Source organism: Hylobates moloch, unplaced genomic scaffold (genome assembly GCF_009828535.3).
Source record: "Hylobates moloch isolate HMO894 unplaced genomic scaffold, HMol_V3 SCAFFOLD_1, whole genome shotgun sequence".
Taxonomy (NCBI): Eukaryota; Metazoa; Chordata; class Mammalia; order Primates; family Hylobatidae; genus Hylobates; species Hylobates moloch.
The window spans coordinates 83,722,832-83,744,239 of record NW_026652276.1 but is presented as its reverse complement, the minus strand read 5'-3'; the positions used below and the strand labels follow the sequence as shown (position 1 = coordinate 83,744,239).

The 21,408-nt window shown below is 41.2% G+C and overlaps 1 non-coding gene across 1 annotated transcript; it reads right to left on the bottom strand.

Moving 5' to 3' along the window:
- Positions 1–20,122: 20,122 nt before the first annotated feature.
- LOC116809999 (U2 spliceosomal RNA) lies at positions 20,123–20,310 on the bottom strand. The gene has a single exon (XR_004370140.1). It is a non-coding gene; the product is annotated as a U2 spliceosomal RNA (small nuclear RNA).
- Between the last annotated feature and the right edge of the window lie 1,098 nt (positions 20,311–21,408).

The window sequence follows — 21,408 nt, the reverse complement described above, 5'->3', positions numbered from 1 at the left end:
CTTTATCCAGGCTTTAGGAGAAAAATTCCATCATGAGTGGAGGCTAAGTTGACCAGAGAATGCAAGAGGAATAACTTGAGCAAAGGCTGGAAACGACTACCCTCATGCTTACAATAAATGTTAACCTAAGACAGAAACAATGTACAAAGCAGAATGTGGATGGGGTCGATAAGAAGTCAGAGTTCTCCACAAATCAGTATGATTAAACAATATTCTGGTAATTCCAAAACAGCAATCTGCTTTAAGAATAAAGTTTATTTTAATTTATAAGTAAATAGACAAAAATTGGAGACAACATGTCTACAGCTATTCTTAGATTAAAATAATAAATCTGATTGGTTGGCAAAAGAAGAGTCCAGAGGAAGCACTGGGGATTTTATAGGTTTGGAAAGTACTTTTCCCCTAAAAAAGCTTTCTTAATTTACAAATAAACGTCATTTATCTCATTTCCACAGTTCATCTATTTATTACCAAAATATTACATTTTTAGAGGTTTAGCATGCCATACTTTTATTATAAAATCTGTGTTTTTAAAAAGCACTGAAGAGGAAAAATGATTAAAGTTCTGCCATTTGGCTCAACAGCTATAAGAGAGTTTGAACTCATCTTAAGCGGTGGGCTACTGTTCACTCTTTGACGTCTGGTGAATTCCAAGCATCTGGTTTCCAAATAGTGGTCTACATAGCTCACCTGACACCTGGGATAGATCATTTTTTAACACACCCCTTTATGTGTAACAAAATTATCCTCAGTAATAATCATGAAATTAAATAATAATGTAGCCAAAAGTATAATTTTTCTTTTATTGAACTTTCTACATATAATCATCTCGGGAAAAAAATAAAATAAATATTACAGTACCAAAAAAGTAATGGTTTGATTCTGTTTAATTACATTAGAGTAGTTTTTTTTTTTTTTAGGGGGGTGGTAAAACACATAAAGAAAAGTTTCCAAAAAATTTAGCTTCACAAGACGTGACTATAAAAGGGTAGCACAGGGATTTTTGCAGTGATAGAACAGCCTGTATCTTGATTGTGGTGGTGATTACATGAATTCACACATGATAAAATTGTATAGAACTGGCTGGGCATGGTGGTTCATGCCTGTAATCCCAGCACTTTAGGAGGTAGAGACAGGAAGATCACTTGAGTCCAGCAGTTCGAGAACAGCCTGGGCAACATAGGGAGACCCTGTGTCTCAATAAATAAATAAATAAATAAATAAATAAATAAATATTTAGCTGGGTATGGTGGCGTATGCTTGTGTTGCCAGGTACTCAGGAGGCTGAGGTGGGAGGATCGCTTAAACCCCAGGGGTTGAGGCTTCCTTGAGCCGTAATCCTGCCACTGCACTCCAGCCCGGGCAACAGAGTGAGACCCTGGCTCAAAATAATAATAAAAAAAAATAACAATTGTATAGAACCACAGACACCCCCACATATGAGTGCATATAAAACTGAAGAAATCTGAATGAAGTATTTGAATTGTACTAATGTCAATTTCCTGGTTTTGTTATGTATTATAGTTATGTCACATGTCATCATTGGGGGTAACTGGTGAGGAGTACCAGAATCTCTCTGTACTATTTTTGCAACTTTCTGTGAATCTATAATTATTTCTAAGTAACACATTTTTGTTAAAATATATATGCTGTGTGATTTCATGTATTTGATATTCTTGAAAACACCAAAATATAGCAACATTTGCCAGGGATGGGAGAATGTACGACTACTGAAGCTGAGGGAAACCTATCTAGGCTTGTCAAACTTTAACCTGCTTTGCTTGCTTTTAGCTGTTTTTTTAAAAAAGAAACTCCCATCAGCCATCCTATAGATAACATCTCTGACATACAGGTCACAATGGTAAAACAGCTGCCTAAGTTGTTTTTCAGGAACTTAAAGTCAGCTCTCATCCAGTCCAAACTGGGTAAGACCACACTGACCCTTCGGGCCTGAGCGAATGTCTGATGGGTGATCTTTTCATGTCAGAGGCCATGAGTTTCACCCACTGATCATGCTAAAGCTACCATTTCTGGAACATGTGTCCCACAAAGAGCCATGAAGCTTAGCTATGCTTGCACAGAACACCAATTACCTCACTTTTCCTTACCCCCAGTTATCTTTCCTTGTACCTCAGACCACCCTGCTCCCCTATCCCATAAATATCTCTAAACCCCATCTTTGGAGAGATGAATTTGAGACCTGTTCTCTCATCTTCTCACTTAGCTGCCATGCGACTAAATCCCTTCTTTGCTGCAAAGCTCATTGTCTCAGTGATTGGCATACTGTGTGGCAGGCAAAACGGGCCCGGCTCCGTAACGTGACAAAGGATCCACACGAGGAGAGTTGTTGGGTGATGGAATAGTTTTGTATCCAGATTGTGATTGTGGTTAGAAAAATCTACACATGCATTAAAGGTCATGGAATAAAAATGTCGAGTTTACTGTAGGTAAAATTTTTAGAAAATTTTGTCATTATCTTATTTTTAAGGCATTAAAAGCTTTGGAATCAGTCAGACTTGTATTTAAATATTGGAATATTTGGCAAGTCAATCTGTTTTCTTATCTGTAAAATAGTAATAATGCCATCCATCTAATGACAATGTATGTAAAGGCCTTAGCACGTTGCCCAGCACTAAGAAGGCACTGAGCAAATGGTTTTATTTATTTGTTTCTATTTTTTATTTAGAGGATTCACTCTGTAAATAAATTTAGAATAAGCAAAGAGATTACTAGGTATCTCCAGTGAAAAACTGTATGTCTAGAACACACTATCTGATTGTTGACTTTGAGTTATTCTACGACTGTAATTTGTAGGTAACTGATAGCAATCCAAAATAATTCTTATCTATTGTCATGTAAAATACAATCTGCAGTGGAATTGTGGTGTGGTAGTTTCATTTTACTCCTCCCAAAGCCCACAAACTCCCCACTCTAGTGAAAAAAGGCAGTTCTGTTTCCCTTTGTAAATTCATTTTAACATTCCCTCACTCCATATAAAATTGTGGTGCTTTTGACTTCTCCTTTGAATCAGTTGTAATATGTCTACGGTTTATTCATTAAATAACGAATTAAGTAAAATCTTTGACACGTGTTTATTTTATAGCTGCATGAGAATCATGATTTTACCTCTTTTTGAAAGCTATCGTTTAACAATCTTGTTTTTCTTTTTTGAGACGGATTCTTGCTCTGTCACTCAGGCTGGAGCGCAGTGGTGCACTCCAGTGGCACGATCTCAGCTCACTGTAGCCTCCGCCTCCCAGGTTCAAGCAATTCACCATATTGGGCAGGCTGGTCTCAAACTCCTGACCTCAGGTGATCTGCCCACCTCAGCCTCCCAAAGTGATGGGATTATAGGCATGAGTCACCGTGCCCAGCCTCCTTTAACAATTTTATAATTGAAAAATGCTCAGAGACAATGTAAAATTGGGAATAAAGCACTCTGTACAGAATCTTAGATACCTAGTCATTTTGGCTGTTTTGAACTATCTGGAATTTTGGTGTTTTATTTCAAAAATAGTAAAATAGTCAAAATAGTCCTACCAATCAAATACAATTTTGGGTTTGTTTTGTTTTGTTATTTTTTGCTGTTGTTTTTTTTGAGATGGAGTCTTGCTCTGTCGCCCAGGCTGGAGTGCAGTGGTGCGATCTCGGCTTATTGCAACCTTTGCCTCCCTGGTTCAAGCAATTCTCCTGCCTCAGACTCCCAAGTAGCTGGCATTACAGGTGCCCACCACCACACCCAGCTAATTTTTGTATTTTTAATACAGACAGGGTTTCACTATGTTGGCCAGGCTGGTCTCAAACTCCTGACTTCAAATGATCCACCCACCTTGGCCTCCCAAAGTGCTGAGATTACAGGTGTGAGCCCCACTGCACCCAGCCAAATACAGATTTTTTTTACCCTTCATGTAGTGCTTTGTACACAGAAGCTCCTCAGTAGATACTTGCTAAGTGAATAAATTGAATTGATATTTCATCTGAGATTGCTCAATCAGATGTAAAGGCAGACTTTAATTTTTGTACTCATGGGCTGAGACAAACATCCAACGATGCTCTTCAATATTTATTTGTGATTGTTCTGGAATTTTATCAGTCAGGAAGGGCTAGATAGTAACAAACATCTCCCAAACCTCAGCAGCTTAACACAACAAAAGTAATTTTTCACTGTCCATTGCAGATTGCAAGGGAGCTCTTCTAGTCACTGTTACTCCAGGATGAAGGCCATGGAGTCTCCATCTCAACATTTACTCCTACAACCACTGCAGCACTGAGAAGCAGACCTGAGGAATCATAGGATTTGAAATTTTCACCTAGATATGACACGTATCACTTCTCATATTCCACTGGCCAAAGCAAATCACATGATCTCACTTCTAAAGAAACAATGAAGTACAGACCTACTATGTGCCTGGAAAAATGACCAAAACAGCATTAAGGATTTCCATATCAATACAGTCAGTGATAAAATGAGCGCAGAAGGATGAGATGCCCAGCAATGGATTTATTGTATATATATGATTATATATTTTATATATGATACATTATAAATATTTACAACTTATATGTATATATAATTTCAACTTTTATTTTGATTCATGGGGTATACACGTGCAGGTTTGTTACATGGGTATATTGCATAGCACTGAGGTTTCAGGTACCAATGTTCCTATCACCCAGGTAGTAAGCATAGTACCCAATAGGTAGTTTTCCAGTCCTTGCCCCACTCCGTCTCCTTCCCCTATTGTAGTCCCCAGTGTCTATTGTTCCCATCCTTATGGAAACCCAATGTGTACCCAATACTTAGCTCCGACTTAGAAGTGAGAACACCAGCAATGGACTTCAAATGAAATTGTTACTAAAAACTGTAGGGCTGTTAGAAATTTACTATACACCTTCTTCTCTCATAAATGTTCCCTGTAGAAATGATGCAGGATTGGCCGGGCGCGGTGGCTCACGCTTGTAATCCCAGCACTTTGGGAGGCCGAGGCGGGCGGATCACGAGGTCAGGAGATCGAGACCACGGTGAAACCCCGTCTCTATTAAAAATACAAAAAAAAATTAGCCGGGCGTGGTGGTGGGCACCTGTAGTCCCAGCTACTCAGAGAGGCTGAGGCAGGAGAATGGCGTGAACCCAGGAGGCGGAGCTTGCAGTGAGCCGAGATTGCACCACTGCACTCCAGCCTGGGCGACAGAGCAAGACTCCGTCTCAAAAAAAAAAAAAAGAAATGACGCAGGATTTTTTGGTGCCAGTTCGCAGCCAGAGACCTCTGCAGCTGGCGACACCCTTGCCCAGGGCCTCACTCTGCTCCAGACTTGCTGCTGGAGGTACCCTGCCTACTCGGCCTGGCAGGCTGTGCTTGGCTTGTGCCCTGGCCAGGATCCCATGACCACCACAACTGCGTACTCAGCCTGCAGCGAGACGGGGTGCATGAGCAAGCAAGCACAGGGCCTGGCCGCAGCACACAGTCAGGTGTGTCAGCTGCTGCAGCGGGTGGGCTGCTGCTATGGTGGGCGGGCTGCTCCAAGCAGCCCACAGGCTCTGCACGGGGTTTGCGCCTGAACCAGGTGTGTCACAAGTGACTCCCTCAGTGGGTTCCAGTGACCAGACAAGGGGGATGCGTTGGTACTTGAAAACTTAGAGATGCCAAAAAAAAAAAAACACAGAGCCCCAAGGGGTGTCATTCCCACCATCTGTAGCTTGGGGTGGATGGGGGCACGTTAATGGCTCTTTCAGTCCCTCTGCCCTGCTCTGGCCCATGCCCCCTGGGCTGGCCTGGCCCCACCACTGCTTCCCATCACATGGGGCAGCTACCTGGCACTGGCAGAGTGCAGAGGGCTACAGTGTTACAGTGTTACTTGGGACCTGCGTTAGGCAGGTCCCAAGTTCTTGTTCTACACCCAAGAAGAATTATGTCAGCATAACCCAGCAAGGTTATGCTGACAACTGAAGAGTGGGGTGGAGAGTTTTATTGAGCACAGAACAGTTCTCTGTGGAGAGGGGACCCAAAAGGGGCAGTCCCCTACCCAAAGTCATGTAGTCCCAAAGTGCAGCTGAGTCCGAGGCTTTTATGGACTCTGAATTGGGTAGTGTGTGCTGATTGGTTTGTGAGTATGCAAAACAGCCTAAAAAAAGGCACCACTCACAGATGGGCATGACAGTGTACAAAATCAATTAAGGAAGGGTAGGTATACAAAAAAAGGTGAAGGGTAGGGATCAATCAGAGGAAAGTGCACCAAACAGGAAGAGAGGTTCTCAATCCAGTCCATGGATTTATCCAAGATTTGTAGCTTGGTTTTCAGGCTTTAAATTGTCTTTGATTTGAAGGTGGGGTTTCACCAGGGACTCATCCCCATCTGCCTAGGATTTGCCTGCCTCCTACTGCTATCACCACTGCCCCACAAGTAGAAAACATTCTTTGCGTATTTTTCTTTTTAGTTAGGGTTTACAGAAAGAGAAGGAAACTCTTTCCTTGTCATTATCATCATCATAAAACCATTAAGGCACCCTAGTAGAGGTGAGGACAGCCTGTGGGCACTAATCTAAAATAAGGAATAATCTGAATGTCTAAGGGAAAATGAATACTTAGGAACAATCAAAATAAAACTTCAAGTGAAGGGCCGGGCTCGGTGGCTCACGCTTGTAATCCCAGCACTTTGGGAGGCCGAGGCGGGCGGATCATGAGGTCAGGAGATCGAGACCACGGTGAAACCCTGTCTCTAATAAAAATACAAAAAATTAGCCGGGCGTGGTGGCGGGCGCCTGTAGTCCCAGCTACTCGGAGAGGCTGAGGCAGGAGAATGGCGTGAACCCGGGAGGCGGAGCTTGCAGTGAGCCGAGATTGCGCCACTGCACTCCAGCCTGGGCGACAGAGCGAGACACTGTCTCAAAAAAAACAACAACAACAACAACAACAAAAAACTTCAAGTGAGGAAAAATAGGAAGAATGAAAAATAGTTCTGGCCGGGCACAGTGGCTCACGCCTGTAATCCCAGCACTTTGGGAGGCCGAGGCAGGTGGATCACGAGGTCAGGAGATCGAGACCATCCTGGCTAACACGGTGAAACCTCGTCTCTACTAAAAAAAAATACAAAAAATTAGCCGGGCGTGTTGGCGGGCGCCTGTAGTCCCAGCTACTTGGGAGGCTGAGGCAGGAGAATGGCGTGAACCCAGGAGGCGGAGCTTGCAGTGAGCAGAGATCGTGCCACCGCACTCCAGCCTGGAAGACAGTGAGACTCTGTCTCAAAAAAAAAAAAAAAAAAGTTCTAATTGGATAAAGGTAAAAGATTCTTCCAAAAGTAGATGGATAGGTCTAATGGAGTGTTTATCTGATTATCTACCATGGGGGTGGCCACAGAGCCCCAGCTGATTTTTGTGTACTCCTTGGTGAAAACAGAATGTTATGCTCTGGCACAGTCTCAAAACAGGAAGCGTGAAGGTTTTTAAATCACTTTTTTATTGAAGGAAAACACTAGTCTGCACCAGAGGACTCAAAAAACCCAGGAAGTGAAGTGTAGCCAACTACTGCCTAGGGCTATGGGGGAGTGGGGAATCTGTACCTGGATCCAGACCAAGTCTGTTTCAAATTTATGTGATTGAGAATTTCACTTTGAAAAGAGTACTTCATGGGACTCTTGGGAGCTGTCAAACCCTGCCCAGGGGCAGAAGATTAACTGCTCTGTGGACCAGCAGGGAGAAGCCTAGTAAATCAGAAGCCCCTTGTTTGTGGGTCTGTGGACTTACAGGTGGCAATGTAACAGGCAGTGCCTCTCTGCAGGCGACTGGGGGACTTTAGAGTTTGCCGCTCAGAACTAGCCATGTGAATGGAAAGAAGCATTTGAATCCATTCTCCAAACTGCTTATTGAAAAACACACTTGAATGAATCTGCAAAAGAAGCTTCCTTGAATTATCAATCTTCTGGAAGAATCTCCAGGAAATGGTGTCTTCAGGGGAGGAGAACATTCTTTTTGTTTCTTATTGAGGGAGTGGTCAAGTTAAGAGCATGACTTTGGAAACAGCTCTGCTGCCCTTTAGTGGTTATGTGTTTGTGACCCTAAATTGTCTCAGTGGTAAAATGAGGATTATAATGAGGATTAAATGAGTCAATTACATGGAAAGCAGAACAATGAACATAGTGTGTGCTATTGGCTTTTATTATTCCATATATTCGGGTGTATTACCTATTAAAAATATTTTAAATGTTTTTACAAAATATTGAAATATTTCTATAAAGCAAGTAATTGTCTGATAATCTCTCTCTTTTCTGGAATTTAATTTTTATAAAGTTTGGTTACAGTTAGACTAAACTATTATGCCCCTCCCTCCCTCCTCCCTTCTTTGCACTTCTTTTCTGTGACCCTGCTCTGCCAAGTGCAGAGCTCCCTGTAGCTATATGGTAGCCCAGGAACATGAAAGATCGTTTGCGTCAGAAGCCTTCCATATGCCATTCTCCACTTATCATCTGACTGCTCCCCAGAGAGCTTATCAATAGAAATGAAATGACTACTACTCCTCAGACAGTCCCTACATTGCAGGTGCACCCCAAAAGAGAGGAGGGTGCTCTCTTCCTTCATTTCAACTTCTAATTAGTAAAGGCAAGAAAATACTTTCTCAAATGTAGGCTTAAGGATATGGATGTTAAACTGGGAATTTCCACTCTCCTTTTTTTTAAATTAATAAACTTTATTTTTTAGAGCAGTTTTAGTTTCACAGCAAAGTTAAGCAGGAAGAGTAGAGAGTTTTCATATAACCCTTGTTCCCACACAAGCACAACCTCCCCCACTATGAACATCCCCCATAAGAGTGATGCTTTTGTTACAATTCATGAACCTACATTAGCACATTGCAGCCTCGAACTCCCCAAGCTCAAGTGACCTTCCCACCTCAGCCTCCTGAATAGCTGGGGACTACAGGCACATGCCACCATGCCCAGCTAAATTTTTTATTTTTTGTAGAGAAAGATTCTCACAATGTTCCCCAGGCAGGTCTTGAATTTCCTGAGCTCAAGCAATCCCCCACCTCAGCCTTCAAAAGTGTTGGAATTACAGGTGTGAGCCACCACACCTGGCCTGGGTTTTTCTGTAGATATAAGTTTTCAATTTATCTGGACATGTATCAAATATTTTAATTGTTTAAAAAACTGCCAAACTGTCTTCCAAAGTGGCTGTGCCATTTTGAAATCCTACCAGCAATGAATGAGAATTCTTGTTGTTCCACATCAGCACCAGCATCTGGCATTGTCAGTGTTCTGAATTTTGGCTATTCTAATAGGTGTATAGTGGTATCTCACTGGTGTTTTAATTTGCAATTTTCTAATGACGTATGTTGAACATCTTTTCACATGCTTACTTACCATGTATATGTTCTTTGGTGATATGGCTGTTCAGATCTTGTCTTATTTTGTTTTGTGTTGCTATAACAGAATACTTAAGACTGGGTAATTTATAAAGAAAAGAGGTTTATTTAGCTCACTGGTCTGCAGGCTGGGAAGTTCAAAATTGGGTGGTCACATCTGGTGGCTTCTGGTGAAGCCTCATGCTGCATCAAAACATGGCGGAGAAATGAAAGGGGAGCTAGGCTAATGTGACAAAGGGCAAAATACAAGAGGCAACCTCCCTATAACAACCAGCTCTGCAAGGAACTAATCCCTTCCTGGGAGAACTAACACAGTCTCTCAAGAAAGACGTTAATCTATCTTAACAACCTACTTACCTCTTAAATCCGCCATCTCCCAACACCGTCCCATTGAGGTCTAAGCCTCAACGTGAGTTTTGGTGGGGACAAACTGCACTCTAACCATAACAGATCTTTTGTCCATTTTTTAATCAAGTTATTCATTTTCTTCTGGTTTAGTTTTAAGAATTCTTTGTATATTTTGAATAATAGTCCCTCATCAGATGTGTCCTTTGCAAATATTTTCTCCAAATCTGTGGTTTGTCTTTTCTTTTCTCTTGACGTTGTCTTTTGCAGAGCAAAAAAAATAAGTTTTTCATTTTAACGAAGTCCAGCTTAAAAATTATTTCTTTTGTGGATTGTGCCTTTGGTGTTTTACCTAAAAAGTCAGCACTATATTCAAGGTCATCTAGTTTTCCTCCTAAGTTACCTTCTAGGAGTTTTATAGTTTCGAACTTTATATCTACATCCATGATCCATTTTGAGTTAATTTTTGTGAGGGTGTAAGGTGTGTGTCTAGATTATTATTATTTTATTTTTTTTGCTTGTGGATGTCCAGTCATTCCAGTACCATTTGTTGAAAAGATTATCCCCGGGGCCGGGCGCGGTGGTTCACGCCTGTAATCCCAGCACTTTGGGAGGCCAAGGCGGGTGGATCATGAGGTCAGGAGATTGAGACCATCCTGGTTAACATGGTGAAACCCCATCTCTAGTAAAAAAAATTACAAAAGAAATTAGCCGGGCGTGGTGGCGGGCACCTGTAGTCCCAGCTACTCGGGAGGCTGAGGCAGGAGAATGGCGTGAACCCGGGAAGCGGAGCTTGCAGTGAGCCAAGATTGCTTCGCTGCACTCCAGCCTGGGTGACAGAGCGAGACTCTATCTCAAAAAAAAGAAAAGATTATCTTTGCTCCATTATGTTGTCTTTGCCCTTTTGTCAAAGATCAGCTGACTATTTTTATGTGGATCTATTTCTGGGCTTTCTATTCTGTTCCATTGATCTCTTTGTCTATTCTTTCATCAGTACTGCACTATCTTAATTACTGTAGCTTTATAGTAAGTCTTGAAGTTAGGGAATGTCAGTTCTCTGACTTTGTTCTTCTTCTTTTTTTTTTTTTTTTTTGAGGTGGAGTTTCACTATTGTTACACAGGCTATAGTGCAGTGGCATGCTCTTGCCTCACTGCAACCTCTGCCTCCCAGGTTCAAGGAATTCTCCTGCCTCAGCCTCCTAAGTGACTGGGATTACAGGCGTGTGCCACCACACCCGGCTAATTTTTGTATTTTTAGTAGAGATGAGGTTTCACTCTGTTGACCAGGATGGTTTTAAACTCCTGACCTCAGGTGATTCACCCCCCTCGGTCTCCCAAAGTGTTGAGATTACAGGCATGAACCACCGTACCCAGCCTGTTCTTCTCTTTTAATATTATGTTTGCTATTCTGGTTTCTTTTTTTGTTTTGTTTTGTTTTGTTGTGTTTTGTTTTGTTTTGTTGCCTCTCTATGTAAACTTTAGAATTAATTTGTCAATATCCACAAAATAACTTGCTGTGATTTTTATTGGAATTGTATTGAATCTATAAAGTTGAGCAGAACTGACATCCTGAAAATATTTAATCCATCTTAATTCTTAATTTCATGATCATGAATAATCTTACTAAGTTAAGACTAAGATGATCATGGAATATCACTCCATTTATTTAGTTATTCTATTTACTTATTCTTTGATATCTTTCAGTAGAATTTTATAGTTTTTCTTATATAGATCTTGCACATATTTTATTAGATTTATACCTAAATATTTCATTTTGGGGGGTGTTAATGTAAATGGTAATATATTTTAGTTCCGCAGTATCATTTTGATATATAGGAAAGTGGTTAGCTTTTGCATATTAACTTTGTATCCTGTATCCTGAAACCTTGCTATAATTGCTTACTAGTTCCAGGAGGTTTTGTTGTTATTATTGTCAATTCTTCTGGATTTTCTACATACACAATTATGTCATCTGCAAACAAAGATAGTTTTATTTATTCTTTTCTTTTCTTTCTTTTTTTTTTTTTTTTTAGATGGAGTTTCGCTCTTGTTGCCCAGGCTGGAGTGCAATGGTGTGATCTTGGCTCACCGAAGCCTCCACCTCCCAGTTTCAAGTGGTTCTCCTGTCTCAGCCTCCCGAGTAGCTGGCATTACAGGCATGCACCACCACACCCAGCTAATTTTGTATTTTTAGTAGAGACGGGGTTTCTCTGTGTTGGTCAGGCTGGTCTCAAACTCCTGACCTCAGGTGATCCGCCCACCTTGGCCTCCTAAAGTGCTGGGATTACAGGCATGAGCCACTGTGCCCGGCCTTATTTATTCTTTTCTAATCTATATTTCTTTTACTGCCTTTTCTTGTCTCACTGAATTAGCTAGGACTTCCATTAAAAAGCAGTGGTTAGAAGGGACATCCTTGTCTTGTTCCTGATCTTAGTGGGAAAGCATCAAGTTTCTCACCATTAAATATATTAGTTTCAGGTTTTTTGTAGATGTTATTTATTAAGTTGAGAAAGTTCCTCTCTATTCTTAGTATGCTGAGAGTTTTTATTATAAATGGGTGTTGGGTTTTTGCCAAATGCTTTACCACATCTATTGATAAGATCATGTGATCCTTTTCTTCTTTAGCCATTGATGTAATAGGCAATATTAATTTATTTTCAAATGTTGAACAAACTTTACATAACTGGGACAAATCCCACTTGGTCATGGTGTATAATTCCTTTTATACATTGTTGAATTTGACTTGCTAATATTTTGTTGAGGATTTTTGCATGTATGTTTATGAGAAGTGTTGGTCTGTAGATTTTTTTTGTTTTGTTTTGTTTTGTTTTGTTTTGTTTGAGACGGAGTTTCGCTCTTGTTGCCCAGGCTGGAGTGCAATGGCACGATCCTGGCTCACAGCAACCTCCGCCTCCCGGGTTCAAGCCATTCTCCTGCCTCAGCCTCCGGAGTTGCTGGTATTACAGGCATGCGCCACCACGCCTGGCTAAGTTTGTATTTTTAGTAAGTGGGGTTTCTCCATGTTGGTCAGGCTGGTCTTGAACTCCGGACCTCAGGTGATCCACCCGCCTTGGCCTCCCAAAGTACTGAGATTACAGGCATGAGCCACCGCGCCCGGCCTAGATTTCTTTTATTGTAACATATTTGTCTGGTTTTGGTATTAGGGTGATGCCGCCTCATAGAATGAGTTAGAAACTATTCCCTCTCCATCTATTTTCTGGAACAGATTGTGAATAGCTGGTATAATTTCTTCCTTAAATGTTTGGTAGAATCCACCAGTGAACCCATCAAGTCCTGGTCCTTTTTGTTTTGAAAGGTTATTAATTATTGATTTAATTTCTTTAATAGACATAGACCTGTTCAGATGGCCTATTTCCTCTTGTGTACATTTTGGCAGATTGTATATTTCAGGGAATTGGTCTGTTTCGTCTAGATTATCAATTTTGTGGGCATACAGTTGTTCATGATAGTTTTTATTATCTTTTTAATGTCTATGGGATCTGTAGTGATGTCCCCCTTTCATTTTTGATATTAGTAATTTATATCTTCTCTCTTTTTTTCTTAGTTAGCTTGGGTAGAAGCTTATCCATTGCTTTTGGTTCTGTTGATTTTCACTATTGACTTCTTATTTTTAATTCATTGGTTTTTGCTCTAGTTTTTATTATTTATTTTTTCTGCTTACTTAAAATTTGATATGCTCTTCTTTTACTAGTTTCCTAAGGTGGAAGCTTAGATTATTGATTTTAGATCTTTCTCCTTTTCTAATATATGCATTCAATGCTATAAATTTCTCTCTAAGCATTGATTTCACTGCACCCACAAAATTTGATGGTGTCCAAGTCTCCAGGAGCTTACAGAGTGTAAATATGTATGAACAGGTGAGTCATGGGCCCCTGGATTTCCGGAGAGCCTACATTTCCTGCTTTCTGTAGCATGTGGTCCAGAGACCCTACTGAGAAACCTGCTGCAGATACACCCTTCCCAGTAACCAGCTAACTAACCAACCAAAACCCAAAAAACTAGGAAATCCTAACCAGTGCTTCCTAATCATCAGATTTCTGAGGGGTAGGGTCTGAGTATCTGTACTTTTTAAGCCCTCTATGTGATTCTGATGGACTGGTGCCTTAACTACAACCACACTCTTCCATTTGCATTTACCTGAATGTGATTCACTTTCAAGCTTCAGTATATGACGTTCCTTTGGTCTAGATTTCCCTTCCTCCTCCTGCTCATCCTTAAAGTCCAGCTCAGAGGTGGTCTCCTCTATAAAACCTTCACAAAGTGTCTCTGCTACCCCCCCCTTCTATCTTCCTACCCCACCCACAAATTAGAATTAGTCATTTAAATGTCTATGTCTGCAGACTGGGCCATGAGTTATTTGAAAGCAAATGTAGTGACTATATTCATTATCTATTCCTGAATAACAAATTACCCCCCAAAACCTTCTGGTTTAAACAACAATAAACATTTATTAACTCACAGCTGCTGTGGTTCAAGAACTCAGAAGCAGCTTACTTGAGTGTTTTAGGACCTAAGTCTCTTATGAAGTTGCAGCCAACATGTAGGCCAGGGTTGCAGTCATCTGAAGGTTTGCCTAGGGCTGGAAAATCCACTTTCAAGATGGCTCACCCAAATTTCTAGCAAGTTGGTACAAGAGGTTAGCAGAAGTTCTCAGTTCCTTTTTGATACAGTGTGGATGATGGTGGCCTCTAAATCTCGTGTTGAAATGTGATTCCCAATGCTGGAGGTGGAGCCTGGTGGGAGGCTCCCAGGTGTGGATCCTTCATGAATGACTTGGTGCTCTCCCCACAGTAATGAGCTCATGTGATATCTCCTTGTTTAAAAAGGAGCCTAGCATCTCCTTCTCTCTTGGTCCCTCCCTCGCCATGTGACACACTGGCTCGTAGGTTTTTGCCATGATTATAAGTTTCCTGAGGCCCTCTCCAGAAGTAAATGCTAGCACCACACTTCCTGTACAGTCTGCAGAACTATGAGCCAAAATAAACCTCTTTTCCTCATAAATTATCCAGTCTTGGGTACTCCTTTATAGCAAGGCAAATGGACTAATACACTCTTCACATGGATTGCTTCACAGGGCTGCTTGGGTGTCCTCACAACATGGTGGCTGACTTCTTTCAGAGCCAGTAATATAAGACAGAGCACAATGAAAGCATCAATGTGTTTTATGACCTAGCTGTGAAGGTCACACACCACCACTTCTGCATATTCTATTGGTCATGCAGGCCAGCCGTGATTCCATGTACGAGAAGATTATGCAAGAATGTGTAAATATGGTCATGTACCACATAACAATATTTCCATCAGCAATGGGCTACAAATAAGATAGTAATCCCATAAGATCAAAATACCATAGTTTTACTGTACCTTTTCTATGTTTTGATATGTTTAGATACATAAACATTCACCATTATGTTACAATTGCCTACAATACAGTAACATGCTATACAGATTTGTAGCCTAGGAGCGATAGGTTATACCATATAGCCTTGGTGTGTAGTGAGCTGTACCATCTAGCTTTGTGTAAGTATATTCTATGACATTCACACAATGACAAAATCATCTATGGACACATTTATCAGAATGTATCCCTGTTGTTAAGTGACACAGGACTGTATGAAGAGGTGGAGATCATTTGGGGCCATCCTGGAGGCGGATTACCACAGTGAATATCTGTTCTTTTTGTCCATCATTTGCTCCTTTCCCTGTGTAGAAAACATATTTCATGTTGTACAACTGCTAGTAAACCCTCCTCATCCAAAGGAGAAGCAGGTAATCAAAGTGTGGCCAATCTGAGGACTTCATTTCCCTAACCAGATTGGTCAGTCAGATGGGCATGTGATCAAGTAGAGCCAATCAATATCTTTCTTGATTTTTGATAAGTGGATTCTTATTGAGAGATGATCTCTATTCCTGTACTTCTTTGAGCTCCAAAAATGATCTAAGCTGGAGCTTCTTATAACCATTCATTCAGGTTATATTGGAGGAAGCTATCTTTGGTAAGAGAAAATGAGGCCAGCACACAAACAGAGGCAAAGATGAGCAGAGATGAAAACAGAAAAAGGAGTCCTAATGAGATCATTTGAGTCCTCTTGATCCAGTCATGCCTGAAATTTACACCCAGACTTTTCAGTCACATGAGTCAATACATTTCCTTTTTTTTTTTTTTAAGCTATTTTAAGTTGAGTTACTATCACCTGCAACCAAAACAGCCCAACAGATTGGCAGGGTCTATATCTTTTTCCTCTTAAATTTCTTGCATTGGAATTAATTCCTAATACTCAATTCAAATTTGATGAATACATTATTTAACTATTATACTTTTACATAAAAACAATCTGGTACGTGCAAACACTGGGGATTTTTTTAAAAAATACTTGACAACTTTCTAAGTAACAGTTACAAGAACCCTAAATATCTTAGAACCTCTAAAATTTTGGAATCTGGCAGCCTCCAAAACTATTGTTAGTCTGCTATGCTCAGGGTCAGTTTTCTATAGCTCTGTGTAATGTGGTTGAATGAGTCATTCACCAGGATCCTGAGTATACACGGAGCTAGTTGAGGAGACAGGGCTGCTGCTGCTGAGTACCACGTTGCCTTAGTGACAGGAAAATGGGAAGGGGCCCTGAGTGGACCTCCAAACACTCGCTTATTTAATATGTGGATAAAATTCTGTTGCAGGAATTAAGGTGAGTAAATTGGTTTAAAAAAGAATCCATAGAATGATGGTTGTGGCTGGTAGTTTATGTCCCCTCTAAGAGCCATGGCCAGAGAGGAACTTGCAAAGGAAAGATGCAAGATCAGGTTTACAGCTGCCGGTGAAGAGTCCACCAAATAACCATGCTAGTAATCAGATTATCCCAACTTTTGCCCTCACTGAGAGGCTGAAAGGAACACAGAAAAACATGAATGTTTTGCTGTGACTTAGATCAGTAACTTCACATGTGAATGGTTGTTCTGGTATAAGACATTATAGGGAGATATAAAAAGAAAGGAAGTCAAATATGGAAAAGAGAGAGGCAAGTTGTCTGCCTTTCTCTTCAAAGCCTTCTAAAATTCCACAGTTTTGTTGCGTCTAGGAAAACTGTTATACACATAGTCAACCAAGTGACAGATCTGTATTTTTAGTTCATCACAGAAGTCTGCTGCTGAAATGATGCTTGACAGAAAAAAAAATCTCTTGTTGGTAAGAGCCTTTTCTGAAGTCAAGGAAAACCTCAGAATTCCTTAGTTTTCCCCTGGGCTTTTATAGCAAGTCCAGTTTTCTTTAACCCTATAAATTCCTATTGTGGCTTCTAGTCACATACCAGCTGTTATTCTTCAGAAAGGAAACTATGGTATCTAAAGCAGGTACAAGCCTGGATTCCAGAGTCAGACTGCCTGAATTCAAATCATTGCTCCCCCACTTACCTGATCTGTAGAATCTAGGACAAGTCACATTTTGTGCCTCAGTTTCCTCATCAGTAAGATGGGAATAATAATGTGATGAGCTGGGCACGGTGGTGCACACCTGTAGTCCCTTGGTTTCTGAATACAAGAAGCTGAGACAGAAGGATCACTTGAGCCCTGGAGTTCAAGGCCAGCCTGGGCAACACGGAAAACTCTGTCTCTAAAGTAATAATAATACTAAGATAATAGTATGTCTTTACTAAGGTGTGGCTTAGAATAGTTACTGGCACATAGTAAGCCCCATATAATTCTATTATTATTATTATATAGACAAAACCACATGTTTTTCTATAAATCTTCCTTGAATTTTGACCATCACATGTAGATTTTTTTTTCCTATTTGGCCCTCTTTTAAAAATTATTATTAAATACATCTCATGGTAACTACTTGTGGATAGTTAAATGTTGTTAACTTGTTCAAATCAGTTTGGTGGTACACTGTTGTTAGTGCCTTGCTGGGGCCTTCACCCCTTTGAGTCATGGGAGCTTGGATCTTCTGCCCCTGCACAGGGTCCCTGGGTGATGAGGTCCATGAAAGTGAGTCTTGGGCCTGTCAGCAAACAAGCCTGAGTCAGGCAAATCAGCCTCATAAGCTTGGTGAGCTCCAGACTCTCTGGCCATAGTCTTCTATGAAGTATTCACTTGAACTAGACGCCACAATGCCCTAGAGCAGAATCCAGTGGATCAAACAACTGGGCACTGCCTTCAGTGGCAGGCACAATACTGAACAAACACCTAAGCCTGGAGTACCATTCTGGGCTCACCCAAAACTGAGTAGCTGGGACCACAGGGACACACTACCACACTGGACTAACTTTTTCTATTTTTTGTAGAGATGGGGTTCCACTACGTTGCCCAGGCTGTTCTCAAACACCTGGCCTCAAGTGATCCTCCTGCCTCGGCCTCCCAAAGTGCTGGGATTACAGGCATGAGCCACCACGCCCAGCCTAAGAAGTTAATTCTAACATCTCTTACGCTAAACAATAAATTCACTAGTGTAGATTCAGAAAGGAATAGTTGAAGGAGCTGTAGTAGCTATAGATTCCAAGTCCAAGGTGCTGATTAGGGCCGTTAAATGCTAACAAACCGCCCCCTGGAGTGTTATTCCCCATTAGACTACTTCAAATGTTAATTAGCAACTGCTAGGCTGAATATTAGAACTCACTTTGAAAGCACAAACATATATCTTGTTGTTTAAGCTGAAGTATTTAAATTATTACAATAATTTCCTAATGTCGGTAAAACCCTCAAGCCACAACTTGACTTTTTTTTTAGGGGACAGTCTACCTTTGACTCTGATTTTTAAAGATATTCATAGGTGCCTCATTAAAAGTGAATGATTAACTAGAGCTCTTTAATACCAGAATTATCAGTGGGAAACGGTCCTCAAAGAAATAGATTTTTGATGAAACAAGTGGAATTTTATAATTTAAATATCAACATATCAACACAGGAAATCTTTTAAATTTTTGTTCTCTATAGAAAACAAGTATTTGGTTATGGTACAGAAACTGTGCAGCCAACACTACAGCAGAGTTCATAGGCATGTTTATTTAGGACACATCTCACTCGTTTGCTTTTGAAATTTAACTAAAAGTAGGTCACAGTAGGCAAAATATTAGAAGAAAATATAGATACTTATTTTTAGTGTCCTTGATGGTACATAAGTTTGGCTCTTGTTAATTGCAAGGAGGGTAGCAGGAGGGCATGGATTTATTGCAGGATGAGGGACAGAAGGCAGAAGGGAAGAAAGATTCAGAGGGCAATTGTCAAAGACAGGCTTTGTCTAGTTTGAAGTGGATCTTAACCAAAGGTTTTGTTTTTGTTTTTTGTTGTATTGATAGGGGAAGTGAAGAAACCCTGTAATAATTGAGGAGCAACAACTCATTGGGATGTAAGCATGAAACTATTTGACTGCTCTCAGCTTCTTCTTGTGGAATCCCTGCTTTACTCTGGGCATTAGGCTCCCTTGATGTCTTAATGGTGTCTGTATTCAATTCCGTAACTTCCCAGTCCCATTTCTATATGCTCTGTTTCATTATTTTTTTTTTGAGACAGTCTTACTCTATCCCCCAGGCTGGTGTGCAGTGGCACTATCTCAGCTCACTGCAACCTCTGCCTCCCTGTTCAAGCAATTCTCATGCCTCAGCCTCCCGAGTAGCTGGGATTACAGGCATGCACCACAACACCTAGCTAATTTTTTGTATTTTAATAGTGACAGGGTTTTACCATGTTGCCCAGGTTGGTCTCAAACCCCTGAGCTGAGGTCTTCCACCTGCCTTGGCCTCCCAAAGTGCTAGGATTACAGGCGTGAGCCACCGCACATGGCATCCCATTCATTTTGAAAATTCAATCACAAAAACAAAATGTCAAAAGCAGGGAATTCCAAGTTCTCTGTTCTCCTGCCCCGCTGTCCCAGTACCCGCCAGTCCAGCAAGGGCAAGGATGGGAGCTATATCTGCTCTTGCATACCCATCTTCTCCTCCTTTCTCAGAGAGGACCACCCTAGGTTTGGAAGACAGAATGAGAGGCACGGTCATTTTATTTGTCTCCTCTAGATAAGGGGTGGAGGGGGTGGGCACTGGGTGCTCTCACCGAGGTTGCTGCTGCCTCTGTAACTCCAAGAGAACTTCTTCCCCCTCTGTAGCTGCCCATGTTGTTGCTTCCTGGGGACACATGTCCTGGCACACAGTCCCTTGACATGGGATTTCTAGCTCAGCCTGTTCTCTCCCTCACCCCAGGCTGCCCCTCACTCAAGTGATCTTCTTGTCCAACACTCTCTTGGATGTGGTACTGGCGAGATAGCTCAAGCCCACTGCTTTGTCAACTTCATTTACGGGAAACTATTTTTTGCAGCACAAATGGTGGAAATGCAGTCTGCAGCCTCATTAACAGTGAATTAGAGCACTTTGTAGAACACTAGGGGAACAAAAGAAAACAATCTGTCATTAACTCAAAAGGAATGCATCACTCCTGAAAGCATTGCAATTACATACTGAGGCATGGAGAGGATAGAGCAAGCTCCCAAATCGTCTCCCAATTCCAAATATTAATTTAATTCCCTGAACATAGAGACCACATTCGATGCTTTAACTGATAGGAACAGATACTACATTTGTTTTTAGCCAATAAGCGGAGAATGCGTCTACTTATGCCACACCTCTCCCATTTCTCAGTTGAGGTGGAGGCTGTCACCCCAGCTCCCTACAGCTCTCCAGTGCTCTCAAACTTTCCCTGATATTGCTCTGACCTGATGTAATGCTCCCAAGGAAACATTCTTTCTCACTGAAAATAATCAGTCTCAGTATCTTATTCCTGAGGGCTGACCCAAACATCTCTTTTGTGTACTCACACTCATAAACCTAAGTGGTCAGCTCCATCCTTCCAGCTCCCATATTTTCTGAACCCCTTTGGGAGACAAGGGACAACTCTGGAAATCATGTCAACAAACCCTTTCTTTTAAACTTTTTATTATGGGCTGCACGTGGTGGCTCATGCCTGTAATCCCAGCACTTTGGGAGGCCGAGGTGGGTGGATCGTTTGAGGTTAGGAGTTCAAGACCAGCCTGGCCAACATGGCGAAACCCAATCTCTAATAAAAATACAAAAATTAGTCGGGCGTGGTGGCAGACGCCTGTAATCCCAGCTACTCAGGAGGCTGAGGCAGGAGAATCACTTGAATCCGGGAGGCAGAGGTTGCAGTGAGCCGAGATAGCGCCACTGCACTCAAGCCTGGGCAACAGAGCGAGACTCTGTCTAAAAAAAAAAAAAAAAAAGTTTTTATTATGGAAATTTCTGAACATCCACAAAAGTGGGGAGAATAGTATGATAAACTGACATGTATCTACCATACGGCTCAACAGTTGTCCACTCATGGCCAACCTTGTTTCAAATATTCCCTCACCTACTCTCCGTTTCCTCTGAAACATGTATCCAAAATATAGGAATTCTTTTTGTTCTCTATTTTTTAAATAGAGATGGGGTCTCACTATGTTGTCCAGGCTGTACTCGAACTCCTGGACTCAAACAATCCTCCTGCCTCGGCCTCCCAAAATACTGGGATTACAGGCATGAGCGGCCTCTTTTTGTTCTTTTAAACCTAATTGCAATACCATCCACACACCTAAAAAATTAATAGCAATTTCTTAATTATCATCAAAAATATCTAGTACATACTCAAATTTCTTCAATTGTCCCATAAGTCAAGATCCTAACAAGGTTTACATATTGTACTTGAAACATTA